This window comes from Podarcis liolepis (genome assembly GCF_965112155.1).
Source record: "Podarcis liolepis genome assembly, chromosome: 7".
NCBI classification, from domain to species: Eukaryota; Metazoa; Chordata; class Lepidosauria; order Squamata; family Lacertidae; genus Podarcis; species Podarcis liolepis.
Genome location: NC_139561.1, coordinates 13,178,404 through 13,192,255, shown reverse-complemented (window position 1 = coordinate 13,192,255; position 13,852 = coordinate 13,178,404). Strand labels below are relative to the sequence as shown.

Sequence of the window (13,852 nt, the reverse complement as noted above, 5' to 3'; positions counted from 1 at the left end):
TAAAGCATTAAACATTTTAAAAAAATTAATCCCTGCTTTCAGATGTCTCCTAAAGGTTGTATAGTTACTCATTCCCTTGGGTTGGGGGGTCGCATAACTCTATGCCCTCCAACATTTCTCTGATGAAAAAAAGGATGTCCTAAGGAAAAGTGGGGATGCGGGTAGCACTCTGGGTTAAACCACAGAGCCTAGGACTTGCCGATCAGAAGGTCGGCGGTTCGAATCCCCGTAACGGGGTGAGCGCCCGTTGCTCGGTCCCTGCTCCTGCCAACCTAGCAGTTTGAAAGCACGTCAAAGTGCAAGTAGATAAATAGGTACTGCTCTGGCGGGAAGGTAAACGGCGTTTCTGTGCGCTGCTCTGGTTTGCCAGAAGTGGCTTAGTCATGCTGGCCACATGACCCGGAAGCTGTACGCCGGCTCCCTTGTCAAGATGAGCGCTGCAACCCCAGAGTCAGTCAAGACTGGACCTAATGGTCAGGGGTCCCTTTACCTAAGGAAAAGTGGGACTTTTGGGGATCCAGTCAGAAATCAGGACGGCTTCTATAAATCTGGGACTGTCCCTGGAAAATAGTGATGCTTGGAGGGTCTGCGTGCTGCCTGCACCTGAGTCGCTGTGCACTGGATTTTTGAAGAAGGCCCTCAAAGGCCATATAATCCAACCCCTTCCTGCCCCCCTTCCTGTGGAGGGGGATTCAATAACAGCCAGCTTGTGTTGCATAACTGAAGCTGGGGCTCTTGTCCCGGTACTCCCCACCCACCCGGGGGGAAGCGCTTTTTAGTGCTCAATCAGAGCAAACAAACTAAAGAGTGGGTTTTCCCTCGGAAAGGAGAGGGTCAAGGGGAAAACGCCTTGGACGCATGCCTAGAAAACATGGATCAACATCCAGTGCTGCCTCAATACAGCTGTGCGCTTCTGGGCTCTGTTGAAAACGGCTTCTCCCTCCGAATATCCTACCCTGCAAACTCCTAGGTGATGTGGATGCAATTAGGCAGTTGAATGTGCATGCAAACTCCATCCATTTCCCTCCTTCCCTCCCATCCCCTCTGCACTGCCCCGGGCTCTGACAACCCACGCTAAGCCACTGCACATACTGCAGCTGGCAGTCCCCCTTTTTGACCCCAAGTGTGGGACAAAGGATTGTAGGGCCTGTAAGACAGAGTTATTCCACATGGCTTTCAATTTGAACTTAGCCTTATCTTTTATTCCTCTTCCTTCCTTCCCTCCCTCCCCTCCCCTTTTTATGACAATTACCTGCTCTGGGATCCCACAGCTAATTCTCCCCTGGTCTCCCTGCTGATCCAAATAGGACTAATTTAGCTAGCTAGCCCTGATGATCATCTCATGTTTATTGGATGGATTTCCCCCCTAAATTGATTTTTGAATTCTGAATTTATTGTTAGTCATGTTTTATACTGTATTTTATGCTGTTTTTTGTTGCATCAATTAAGTGTTTTAAATTTGTTGTTAGCTGCCCTGAGGCCGGTTTTCTGAACCGGGAAGGGCGGGGTATAAATAAAAAAATATTATTATTATTACTACATCCATCCTGTAGGATGCTTTTAAAAGGGGGGAACTGGAAACTCTGTAAAGGCACCTGGAGTCACACGTCCCCAAAGCTCACAAGCTCCCTAACCTCCAATCCCATTTCTGGAGCTGGGGTGCCTACTGTGAACTTCCAACCTCGAAACCAGTGGCAACCAGACGCGGGAGGCAGGAGAAGCAGAGTCCCACCTCACAGGAGCCTCCTGAGGCCTCTCTGGGTTCCCAGCACCCCGACTCTTCACCAGCACGTGCAGGAGTTGGTCAGGATGCTCTGCATGTGACGGAGAGCCCTTCCCGCTGACTCATGCAAGCCCTGTCTGGCTCCCTCACCCCACAACCAGCAGGAGTTTCCCTTCCATAGCAACCGGCTGCCTGTGGCAAACAAAACCGGGGAAGAAGCAGCAGGCGGGAGAGGCAGAGTCCACCTCCCTGAGCCCTCTGTACCTGACACGCCTCAGAAAGGAATGTGCGCCGCATTCTTGGCCTGTGTGTACGGGGAGGAGGAGGAAGTCAAGCAGGGAGAGAATGACAGCCTCATCCTTGCCACTCCATGGTTCTCGCTCCCCCCCCAGCGCTGGTTTTCTCCACATCAGACACCGGCATAATTTCACAGGGCAATGCAATAATTATCGAAAAGCAAACAACATTCTTTTCCCTCCTTTTTAGGAAGGAAAAAAGAAAGCTGAAAATATACCAGGGAGGGCAAAAAGGCCAATTTTTTGAGTTTGGAATAGTTTAAAATTTGCAGCCTTTTTAAGAAACAATAAAAACCTGACCCTAACCTCTAATAGGGTTGCTAACTCTTCCTGTCATGTGTTTAAGAGCTGAAATGTTTTTTACTTTTTATCTCCATATTCCGGGAGGATAACTTTATTTCAGAGCTTGGAACATCCGAATTGCAAAGCAGGTTAAGGATTGCCTTCCTTGAAAATGAAACTTCAGCCACTATTATTATTATTATTAATAATAATAATAATAATAATATTCCACTCCTTACCCAAAGGTCACAGGGTGGTTTACAATACAAAACACATATCATAATAACAAGCAAAAGCTATAAACTCTCCTTCCCTCCCTGCTCCCACAAAGTTTAAAAGGCCATAGATTGTTTAATTAGCCAAAGATATGGGGGAAGAGGAACGTTTTCACTTGGCTCTTAAAGATATGCAATGAAGGTTCCAGGTTCCACAAGCAGGGAGCCACTACAGAAAAGGCCCTGTTCTTGTGTTGCCACCCTCTGGACCTCGCATGGAAGAAAGACCTCAGATGGTGATTACAGAGTCCGGGTTGGTTTATGGAGAGAGGCAGTCCTTGAGGTATTGTGGTCCCGAGTCGTTTTAGGACTTTGTAGGGCAAAACCAGCACTTTGAATTGGGCCCAGAAACTAATTGGCAGCCCATGCAGTTGGACCAGGATTGGTCTGGCAGCTGTGGGAGGTGCAGGGGCAGCCAGACTGGGGGAAGAGAAAGTGGCCAAGCCTCTGCCAGACACCTGCTTCTACTGGTGAAGCTTTCCTGCCAGCCTGTGTGATTTCCCACATTGGCAGCAGAGGAGCGCCCCTTGGAAGATCAAATGGCAACCCTAAAAGCCCAGCCGGAGCTAGCAACCGCCAGGGACTCTGTTACTGCACTGGGGCTGCCTTCCCCAACCTGTTGTCCTCCCAATGCATTGGCCTCCAGGTTCCACCAGCTAGTTTCCTGCTAGCTCTGTGGGCCTCACCCAGCCCAGCTTGCGTTATTCTTCCTTGAGGTGTTTTGGGGCCACCTCTGGCAAGTCCGCAAGATGTTTTCTGTATAGCCACGAAACAGAGTCTAGAAAGCAGAACCAGTCATGCCAGTTAAAATATTTATATTTCAACGCAAAAGTGTACGATGTTTGTCCCCAGCAAGAAGAAGAAGAAGTTGCAAACACTTTATTTTTGTTTGGTTTAAACGTTCACAAGTGCATTCAGTTGTTGCAGTTGCCAACAAAAGCATGACACTCTTGAGCTAAGGTGAAGCCACATGGTCTCTTTTGCTGGTTTAGCAAAAGCAGAATGAACAACAATTAAGCGTCTTGCCGCACCCAGCCTTGGCAAGAGCTTCTTCCTCCACCGTTCACAGAGCTCACTCTTGGGCAATAAAACCAGTTGCAGACTAGGAAGGCGATGAGAATAGGCAGCCGGTTCTTGCAGGAGCACAACATCCCCGGCACTGATTTTAGTGCTGAGGCCAAGCTCTGGAATAATAATGCACAGAGACCACTCGGATGCATGTACAAGGACCAGTGGCATAGCGTGGGGGGTGCAGGGGGGGCCGGCCGCACCGGGCGCAACATCTGGGGGGTAGGGTTAGGGGGTGCAAATCCACGGGTTAGGGGGCGCAAATCCATGGGTTAGGGAGCACAAATTACTTGCCTTGCCCCGGGTGCTGACAACCCACGCTACGCCACTGACATGGACCAGCCCCATCGCTGGGCAAGCAGGGGCAGCTGCCTCAGGCTGCGGCTGCTAGCAGATGGGCAGAAGCCTGCTCAGATATTCCTTCTGAATGGCAGAATTGTGTATGCCTTTGTTGCCCTACCAACCCAGGTTTAAGGTTCTTGCATTGCTATAGGTAAAGGTGACCCCTGACCATTAGGTCCAGTCGTGGCCGACTCTGGGGTAGCGGTGCTCATCTCGCTTAATTGGCTGAGGGAGCCAGCGTACAGCTTCTGGGTCATGTGGCCAGCATGACTAAGCCACTTCTGGCGAACCAGAGCAGCACACGGAAACGCTGTTTACCTTCCCGCCGGAGCGGTACCTATTTATCTACTTGCACTTTGACGTGCTTTCAAACTGCTAGGTTGGCAGGAGCAGGGACCAAGTAACGGGAGCTCACCCCGTTGCGGGGATTTGAACCGCTGACCTTCTGATCGGCAAGTCCTAGGCTCTGTGGTTTAACCCACAGCACCACCTGTCTCCAATTTGGGCCCTCCAGGGTACCTTAAGGACCAAAACTGAACCCTCAGAACCCAGCCTGACCACTGAGAACATGCAGAGGAACGCTGTTAATTGCGTCCGTGCAACCTCCCCCCAGCTTTGTTCTTGGGGTCGGGTGCTGAGGTCTTCCAGCCGGTCTCAGGCTGTGAAGCCCCACACCCCCTCCCAGCAGAGATTCAGCATACCTCCTCCCAACCAACTTCTGGGAGTCTCTGCAGGACTTTGACAAGGCTTTGTAGCTGCTTAATTTTCTAATTTTCTGATCAGCCAGTCGCGCTCGTGATTTTTGCATGCTTCGATGCTGCATGTTGCCCTGATACCTTATAATATAAGGGGGGGGGCAGTACAGAAATACTTCTATAAACAAATAAACGTCTTGCCCAGTCAACTTCTGAGAATGCAGCAGGCTGGGAGCACCGCCTGGTCCTTCAGATTGCAAAATATCCTGGGTTGACCTTGCCTGGGCTGCACTGTCCACGGAAGTAAACAAAGGCACAGCACACTCTCCAGGGACCGGAGTCAAAGGTTCTCTATTCCGAGGGAGCAATAGAGGCTGAAGGGAGCCCTTCCCACCCACTCACTCCACCTTACCTCTTGAATTCACTCCTGGCTGAATTCCGGAGTGACTCCTGATTTAAAGACCAGGAAGCCAGTTTGGCTAGAAATCCCTCCAAAGTCAAAACCTGTGGGGCCAGAGATTTACAGAAGATTGGAAGAAGTATATGAATTATTTGAAGAGCAACTGTAATCAGCAAATTACGCTAGCAGGACTACAAGGAGTTTTGTAAGGAGAAATATACGAAGCGTTACAAAGCAGAAAAAGATAGAGATATTGGTGATGAGTTTGAAATGTAACAGAGAAGATAAGAAATGCATACTAAGAGATTAGATTGGAAAATTTTCAGACAGGATTGATGGAAGTAAAAGAAAATGAATAAGATGTAAAAGTATGCTTAATTACTGTTGAAAATGATGTTAAAAAACTAATATATATAATTATATATTATATTATATATTATAAATATATATTATATATATAAGTATACATATATATACATATATATATATATATACATATATATAATTAGTTTTTTAACATATCATTTTCAACAGTAATTAAGCATACTTTTACATCCTATTCATTTTTTTTTTACTTCCATCAATCCTGTCTGAATACACACACACACACACACACACACACACACACACAAAATAAATCACTCCAAAGTCCCTATTCTCCAGGGTCAGCCCCAGATTTACAGAAGCCTTCCCAGGTTCTGATTCGATCCCGGAATGTCCCGCTTTTCCTTAGGATGTCCCTATTTTCATCAAATAAATGTTGGAGGCTTTGACCCCTGAGCAAAGGAGATATGTAACTAGACAACTTTTAGAAGACATCTGAAGGCAGCCCTGTATAGGGAAGTGTTTTTTTAAAATGTTTTTATATATGTTGGAAGCTGCCCAGAGCGGTTGGGGCAACCCACTGAGATGGATGGGCTATTATTATTATTATTATTATTATTATTATTATTATTAGATAGGATGTCCCTATTTTCATCAGTGAGATGTTGGAGGATATGGAATTGTGGCTGTAAGGAGCCAGCTACGGTTCTGGGGGAAGCCGTGCATTCTTCTTTAAATGTACGGAGCCCATCTCCGAAGCCTGAGGATCCAGACCTGGGTTTGGAGGCCTTTCGCCTGCCGTCCAGGGGCTCGCGCTAGGGGCTCCGGCTGCGAGGCTGAGCGCCAACGCCTCCCGTCACCACCGATTAAGCCAGCCGGGCAAGATGCGGGCAAGCAGAGGCCTCTGCACCTGCCCCAGCCAGCCAGCTGCTCTCTTCCCCTTGCCCAAAGCTCTGGCTGAGCAGCCCTTAAAGAAGCAGAGCAGCTCTCCGTCCACAGCAGGCTTCCCAGCAGCTCACCCCGCCCTGCTTTCTATCCCTTTTGTCAGGGAAGGAAACGCAGGCAGGCAGAGCAGGAAGGGCTGGCGGGAGCCCACAGGCAGAGCGCAGGCATCTCCCAGTTAGTCGCCACGAACTGCTCCAACCTTGAGGATGTTTCTACTGCCCTAATAATAATAATAATAATAATAATATTTTATTTATACCCTGCCCTCCCCAGCCAGAGCTGGGCTCAGGGCGGCTAACACCAGTAAAATTACAATAAAAACATAATGGGGGGGGAAAGAAAAGGAAAAAATAAAATAAAATACGGGTTAAAATACAATTTAAAATGCAGCCTCATTTTAATAGTAGCCCATTCTGTATGTGGAGGGCAGTGTGGGATTTACATATAAGCTAAACAAGCTGTAGCTTAGGGCCCCACTCTCTTGGGGTCCCCCAAAAAAATTAAAGGGGAAAAAGCTGGATGTACATTTCCAAAATATAAGATAGACAAATAAAACCTACATACAGCAACAGTGTTTTGTGTTGTGTAGGCTCCTATGATGCAAGTAATGGGCCCCGCCTGCTGGCCTGCTCCCTAAAACAGGGGTGCCCAAACTTTTTTCAAAGAGGGCCAGATTTGATGAAGTAAACATGCATGAGGGCCAACCAGAGTTGTTGACCTTTTATTAGGAATGAAAGCTTTTTTTTTACAATTTTACCCCAAAGCCGGATTAAACCGACCGGCAGGCCAGATTAGGCCCCCTAATCGGACATTGGACATGCCTGCCCTAAAATATCACTGGTCTGTTCATTTCTATATACAGTGGTACCTCGGGTTAAGAACTTAATTCGTTCTGGAGGTCCGTTCTTACCCTGAAACTGTTCTTAACCTGAGGTACCACTTTAGCTAATGGGGCCTCCCGCTGCCGCTGCACGATTTCTGTTCTCATCCTGAAGCAAAGTTCTTAATCCGAGGTACTATTTTTGAGTTAGCGGAGTCTGTAACCTGAAGCGTCTGTGACCTGAAGAGTCTGTAACCCGAGGTACCACTGTATAGGGTGCCTACATTCTGCATGGACTAGTTGCATGGCAACATGTGCAAATGGCTTTACAGTGGTACCTCTGGATACGAACGGGGCTCCGTAACTAGCGATGGCACGTCTGCGCACATGCGCGTCGCTTTTCGCCGCTTCTGCACATGCACGCTCCATTACTTCCGGGTAGCCATAGAGCGCAACTCAAACGCGCTCAACCCGAAGCACATTCAACCCGAGGTATGAGTGTGGATACCTATTAGCTCCATAAATTACCACATAGAATATATTCAACACAAAAACAGCGACCATTTGTTGTTGAGAAAAGGACATCTGGACCTATAAAGGGCCCCTTTACCTCTAGTAGGTTAGGGCCTCATCAAAGTGACCCCCCCCCCCCCGGCTATAGCATCAGCATCAATTAAAACACACATGTGTAAGGACAGAAGCGGCTGGAACAGTTGTAGACTTGGAAGGGTGTCCCCCCCAGGTCATCTAGTCCAACCCCCTGCAATGTAGGAATCTCAACTACAGCATCCACGACAGATGGCCATCCACACTCTGCTTAAAAACCTCCAAATAAGGAGAGTCCACCGGCTCTCCAATGCAAAACAGCTCTTACTCTCTAGAAGTTCTTCCTGATGTTTAGCTGGCACCAAAGGAACCCAGGGAACTTTCCCCCTCCCGGTGGGGCCTTCTCTTTCAGCATTGCATCTCTGCCCCCCACCCCACCCCACCCCCTCCGTCCTGGCACGCCAAGGCTCTTCCTTGGGGGTGGGGGGTGGGGAAGTGAGGGCCGATCTTTTGCTTCGGCAGTAAAAAGCTGAGCTTTGAAATTCCTCTGCAGGATGGCGAGCCTGGGTGGTGAAGAGTTTTACAAGCCCGACTTCTTTCAAAAAAAGAAGACGGCCGCGCCCCCCGCCCCCTTGTATAACCATCAAGGGCCCCCCTTTGACGGGAGGGAGGCCAGGAAGCATCCTTGCTAATGGCTGGGGGAACAAACAGGCCTGGGTTGGGGAGGTGGGCTGGCGTGTTGCAAACTGAGGGCTATTTCCTTGCTCATTAAACAACCACAAAGACGCAGCTCAGCTGGGGGGGGGAGGTGTGATGGGGAGGGGGGCAGGGGGCTGGTGGAGGTGGTGGTTCCCCCCCCCCCTTGCCCTGCTTTTCACATGCAGAAAGCCCCCTCCCACTCCTGGCCAAAGAGATGGTGCTTCAATTGACATCTGGCTGCTATACCCCTCAACATGATGTTCAGCATTTTCAGGTTAACTGGCAGCCCCCAATTTTTCCCTGTGTTAATCTTTGTGCTTATAAAGCCAGGACTGATGCAAATGTGTTACTTCCAACTTGGAACGGGTTCAGGTGTGTGTCCCCCAGCTTACCGAAGGCTGTATGTGTAACAGGGACTCCTTTTGGGCATGGGGAGAGCAGCTCTTCCATGTCTCCCTATTATTGTATTGAGCTCTTTTTATCATAAGGGGAAACTGCTCGGACCCAGGCACAAGTGGAAGTCTGTCCATGCTTTCTTTTACTCAGTTGTGGGCTCATTGCTGAAGGAATTTGGCACCTCTTAGAGCAATCTTTAAGTGAGCTCCTTTTCACACAAGAAGTACCCCCAAACTGCAGGAGGTGGGAATGTGTTAAAAAGTCCTTGTGAAGTGACAGACAGGATGGTGAGGGCCTTATGTTTTCCCTTCTATATGCCTTCCTCACCAATCTACTCCAGTCCACCTGCATTTTGGTAAACATTGCTTGGCCAGGGAAACTGCATGGCCAACTTTGAAGGATGGCTGTGTTTCAGATTGTGATAAGAATTTTAAAGTCGTCTTCTTCTTCTTCTTCTTCTTCTTCTTCTTCTTCTTCTTCTTCTTCTTCTTCCCATTCGCAACCAGAGGTACCACTGTAGGTCCATAAATTGTTGTTGTTTAGTCGTGTCCGCCTCTTCGTGACCCCATGGACCAGAGCATGCCAGGCACTCCTGTCTTCCACTGCCTCCCGCAGTTTGGTCAAACTCATGCTGATAGCTTTGAGAACACTGTCCAACCATCTCGTCCTCTGTCGTCCCCTTCTCCTTGTGCCCTCCATCTTTCCCAACATCAGGGTCTTTTCCAGGGAGTCTTATCTTCTCATGAGGTGGCCAAAGTATTGGAGCCACAGCTTCAGGATTTAAAGTCTTAGACATATAATAAATGTTCATAAGTGTACCAACCAAGCACGTACATAGATCAGCACAGGAAGACCGACCTGAAACCATTTTTGATTCCCAAACTGACCAAATGTTTTCTCTGCAACGTCAAAGGAAAATGGAAAAGCCTCCCCATTGTCTTTTTGCACAAACCGGGCAAGTTCTCCATTAAATGTGGATCTGAGTTCTGCCCCCTCCTTTCTTGGGAAAGCTCACCAGCTCTGGCCCCAAGCTGACGCAAGACCCCAGCAGCTCCCAGCATCTACGGTACCCAGCACCCTTCCTGCTGGAGAGGGGAAAGGGGTGTAAAGGTTAACAAGCCCCTTAATTGCTAATTGCTGTGAAATGGGCAGGCAGGGATGGCGGCTGCCCCTCCTGCTCTACACTGCCAGCCATGAGCCCAGAGGGGAGTTTGCTGGCCTGCCAGGGCCTTGAGGGAGTGGTGGTCTCTAGCGTGTTGCCAAGGCTCTTGTGGGCACCTCGTTTTGGAAGCTGGCTCTGGGGTTTGAGGGATGCACAGGCTACAACAGCTGGATCTGGGAACACATCCCCTCAGTTAATTTTCCTATTTCAGGGCTGCTTTCTGCAGATGCTGCAGCAGTATGCTTTTATTGTTTGTTTGTTTGTTTGTTTGTTTGTTTGTTTGTTTGTTTGCTTCTATTTATTATTACATTTATATTCCAGGAGCTCAAGGTGGCAGACACCATTCTCCCCTCCCCCATTTTATGCCCACAACAACCCTGCTAGGTAGGTTGGGCGCCAGCGCTGCAGTTCCCAGCACCACCATTGTCCACTCTCCAGCTAGAGCTCCTCTGCCTCTAACAATAATTCTAGTAGTAAAAAGTGGTGCTTTCCCCAACATGAAAATGTAGAGCAGGTGCTTCTCTCCCTTCTCCCAGGCACAGAGTGGGGAGGTCCAAAGGGTCAGAAACTATCAAACGGAAGTGAGCCTGTTTTTATTCTACAGGCCTCTCTGAATTCAATCAACCTCCCCCAAGCTGGTGTTCCCCCGATGTTTTGGACCTACAACTCTCATCAGCCTTCGGTAACGTAGTCCACTCAGAACCACAGGGCAGGCACCAGCTTGGGGAAGGCTGGCCTTGATGTCTTGCAGGGTTCGTTAAAGGTAAAGGGACCCTGACCATTAGGTCCAGTTGTGACCGACTCTGGGGTTGCGGCGCTCATCTCGCTTTATTGCCGAGGGAGCCGGCGTACAGCTTCCGGGTCATGTGGCCAAGCATGGCTAGGCCACTTCTGGTGAGCCAGAGCAGCGCACGGAAATGCCGTTTACCTTCCCACCTGAGCGGTACCTATTTATCTACTTGCACTTTGAGGTGCTTTCGAACTGCTAGGTTGGCAGGAGCAGGGACCGAGCAACGGGAGCTCAACCCGTTGCGGAGATTTGAACCGCCGACCTTCTGATCGGCAAGTCCTAGGCTCTGTGGTTTAACCCACAGCGCCACCCGCGTCCCCCGCAGGGTTCATTCAAATTATAGGAACTAATTTGGAAGGCATCTGGGTTTGCTTTTTCGACTGTTGTTCACCCTGCAAGATTTCTTTTCCTCTCCATAGAGCTTCTTCTGCCTGCTTCTCCCCAACTTCTTTCTCTGGGTGAGAGATCCATTTTCATCCAGGCAGAAATCGTCTTCCTTGGCCCACCTCCAAGGAGGAGAAGGAGGGGGGGGGGAGACAAAGCAACAGATTAAATCTGAGGGTTTGTGGCAGATGTGCAAGGGGTGTGATCTGCCCCTGACAAGTCCAGGTGTGGGGAGCAAGGAGGGGGTGAAACAAAAGGCGGAAAGAAGGGCTGATTTTTAATCTTGGCAAAGATCCGGGGTGGGGTGGGATGGGGTGGGCAGGGGTGGGGCAGAGATTTGACTGCTAGAGGCAATCGCATAAACGTGTGGGGCTCAAACCGTTAAGGGTCAAAATTATTCTGCCTGGGAAGCTAGAGGGATCCACCATAGGCCCTGCGGCAACCGAGAGATTCTGTGCACAAGCAGCAATGCAACCAGGTTGTTCTTTTCCTCGGTGTGGGTCAAAGCTGGTTTTGGAGGGGGGAACACTTCAAAATACATTATTTCCTTAAAAAAACAACAGGATACGAGTTGTGGGCCATCACTTTTTCTCCAAGAAAAATAGATGCCTGAATTCACCACAAAGTTGTTACAGTAAGTCGCCGGGTGACTCGGGGCAGCCCTGAACAGATGCTGATTTGACAGCAGCTATGTTCATCAGCCGTGGAGGTGCTAAAAACTATGCCAAGCTGTCTCCCTAGCTGGTTTGGCGGTCGCCCCTGGTTCTGGTGCAGGTCAAATAAATGCGCCCCTGCCTCCCTTCGATGGCTAGGGAAGCTCGGAAGGGCCCTCGTGCAAACACGCCCACGTGTGAAGGTAGAGGCCTGGTTGGAAAGCTTAAAGCCTGCTGCCGCTACATGGGAGATGGTTTGAAGAAAAGGAAATATGAATTGGCCCCGTCCCATAGCTTGACCAAGGAGCTAGGTGGAGTCATAGATCTAAAACAGCTGTAGACTCGCAGCTTCCGTTTTGACACGAAATGTTCGTTTTGGGCTTCTCAGAAGTACATGAAGGGAAGAAGTGGGTGGAGGGGACACCGGCCCGCAATGGCACCCACCTGAGAGGTGCCAGAACTATGCTCCAGCACACTCCGGCTGAAAAAAAAGGCATTGGTTGTGGCTAAGACAAGCGGTGTGCAGCACATTGGATGCACAGCAACAGGTTTGTGAATGCAGCTGGAGGCTTCCTTCATGTGCTCAACTGGCTGGGGCAGCCCTTGTTTCTGGACCCTAAGACGCTGTCCCTCTCCTTGCCTGTTGGGGAGGCCTTTTAAAAACATTGCCAGAGTTCATGTGGGTATGTTAACAGAGTTCCCTGCCCGTGTCAGTCCTTGAGAGTGAGACAAAGATCACACAGCTGGTCACAAGAGACAGGCAAGCCAGGGGAGCCCACTGTCGTGTGGGGTAACACAGAGAGGAGTGTGGAGTTCAAGGAAGGAAGGAAGGAAGGAAGGAAGGAAGGAAGGAAGGAAGGAAGGAAGGAAGGAAGGAACCTCTCATCCCAAGCAGGAGAAGGATCGCATTTTTGTTGCTGGGGTGACAAACATCGCAAGGAATGCTCTGGAGGGTGAAGTTCCTCTGCATGGAGAACTTCCTCGCCTGGAGGGTAAATTCCACAGGATGACACCACCAGCCTGAACCCAGGAAGAGATGCCCCCCTCCCTCTCGTCCTCCCCCCCAGGGCTAGAAGCTGGGAGGTGACTGTGCAAGGGAAGGCAGGCAAAGGGGAGCTGCAAGTCATGGGTGGGTCAGAAGAAGACTCCTCCAAATTCCTATTCCAGCTTTCCCATAAGGATGTCCAAAGGCCTGAGCCTTTGACTTTCCAACCTAGCCCATCTCCAAAGCCTTTTCTTGGTGGTGCCTCCTCTGAGTCCCCCAAGGCGTTCACAGTATTAGCAGGCACAGGGATGGAAGAAAAGTTGGATCTCTGGCAACCAAGGGCAAGCAGGGAGGGGGGGAGAGAGCCAGGAAATTCTAGTTGGCCAAATAGCCCAGCCATCTCTCAGATCTAGAATGGTGGTCATAGAGAGAGGCAGTCTTTGTGGAGGCAGTGCATGGCCTCAGATTGTCTTTGGGTGGAAACATTGACGGGGGTTTTTTCATATGCCTGTTGTCTTTGTCCATGGAGTTTTCTTGGCAGGGATACTGGAGTGGCTTGCCGGTTCCTGCTCCAGGTGGATCACGTTTGGTCGAAACTCTCCACTATGACCTGTCCATTTTGGGTGGCCCTGCACGAGATAGCTCATAGCTTCTCTGAGTTATTCAAGCCCCTTCGCCACAGTGTCTTAAAAAGCAGAGACATCACCTTGCCAACAAAGGTCCGTATAGTTAAAAGTTATGGTTTTCCCAGTAGTGATGTATGGAAGTGAGAGCTAGACGATAAAGAAGGCTGATCGCCGAAGAATTGATGCTTTTGAATTATGGTGGTGGAGGAGACTCTTGAGAGTCCCATGGACTGCAAGAAGATCAAACCTCTCCATTCTGAAGGAAATCAGCCCTGAATGCTCACTGGAAGGACAGATCCTGAAGCTGAGGCTCCAATACTTTGGCCACCTCATGAGAAGAGAAGACTCCCTGGAAAAGACCCTGATGTTGGGAAGGATGGAGGGCACAAGGAGAAGGGGACGACGGAGGACAAGATGGTTGGACAGTGTTCTCAAAGCTAC

At 49.5% G+C, this 13,852-nt stretch overlaps 1 protein-coding gene across 1 annotated transcript in view; it reads left to right on the top strand.

The window, feature by feature from the left end:
• LOC310712084 (uncharacterized protein) overlaps positions 1 to 13,852 on the top strand; it is a 142,356-nt gene that overhangs the window by 27,480 nt on the left and 101,024 nt on the right. The window lies entirely within an intron of this gene.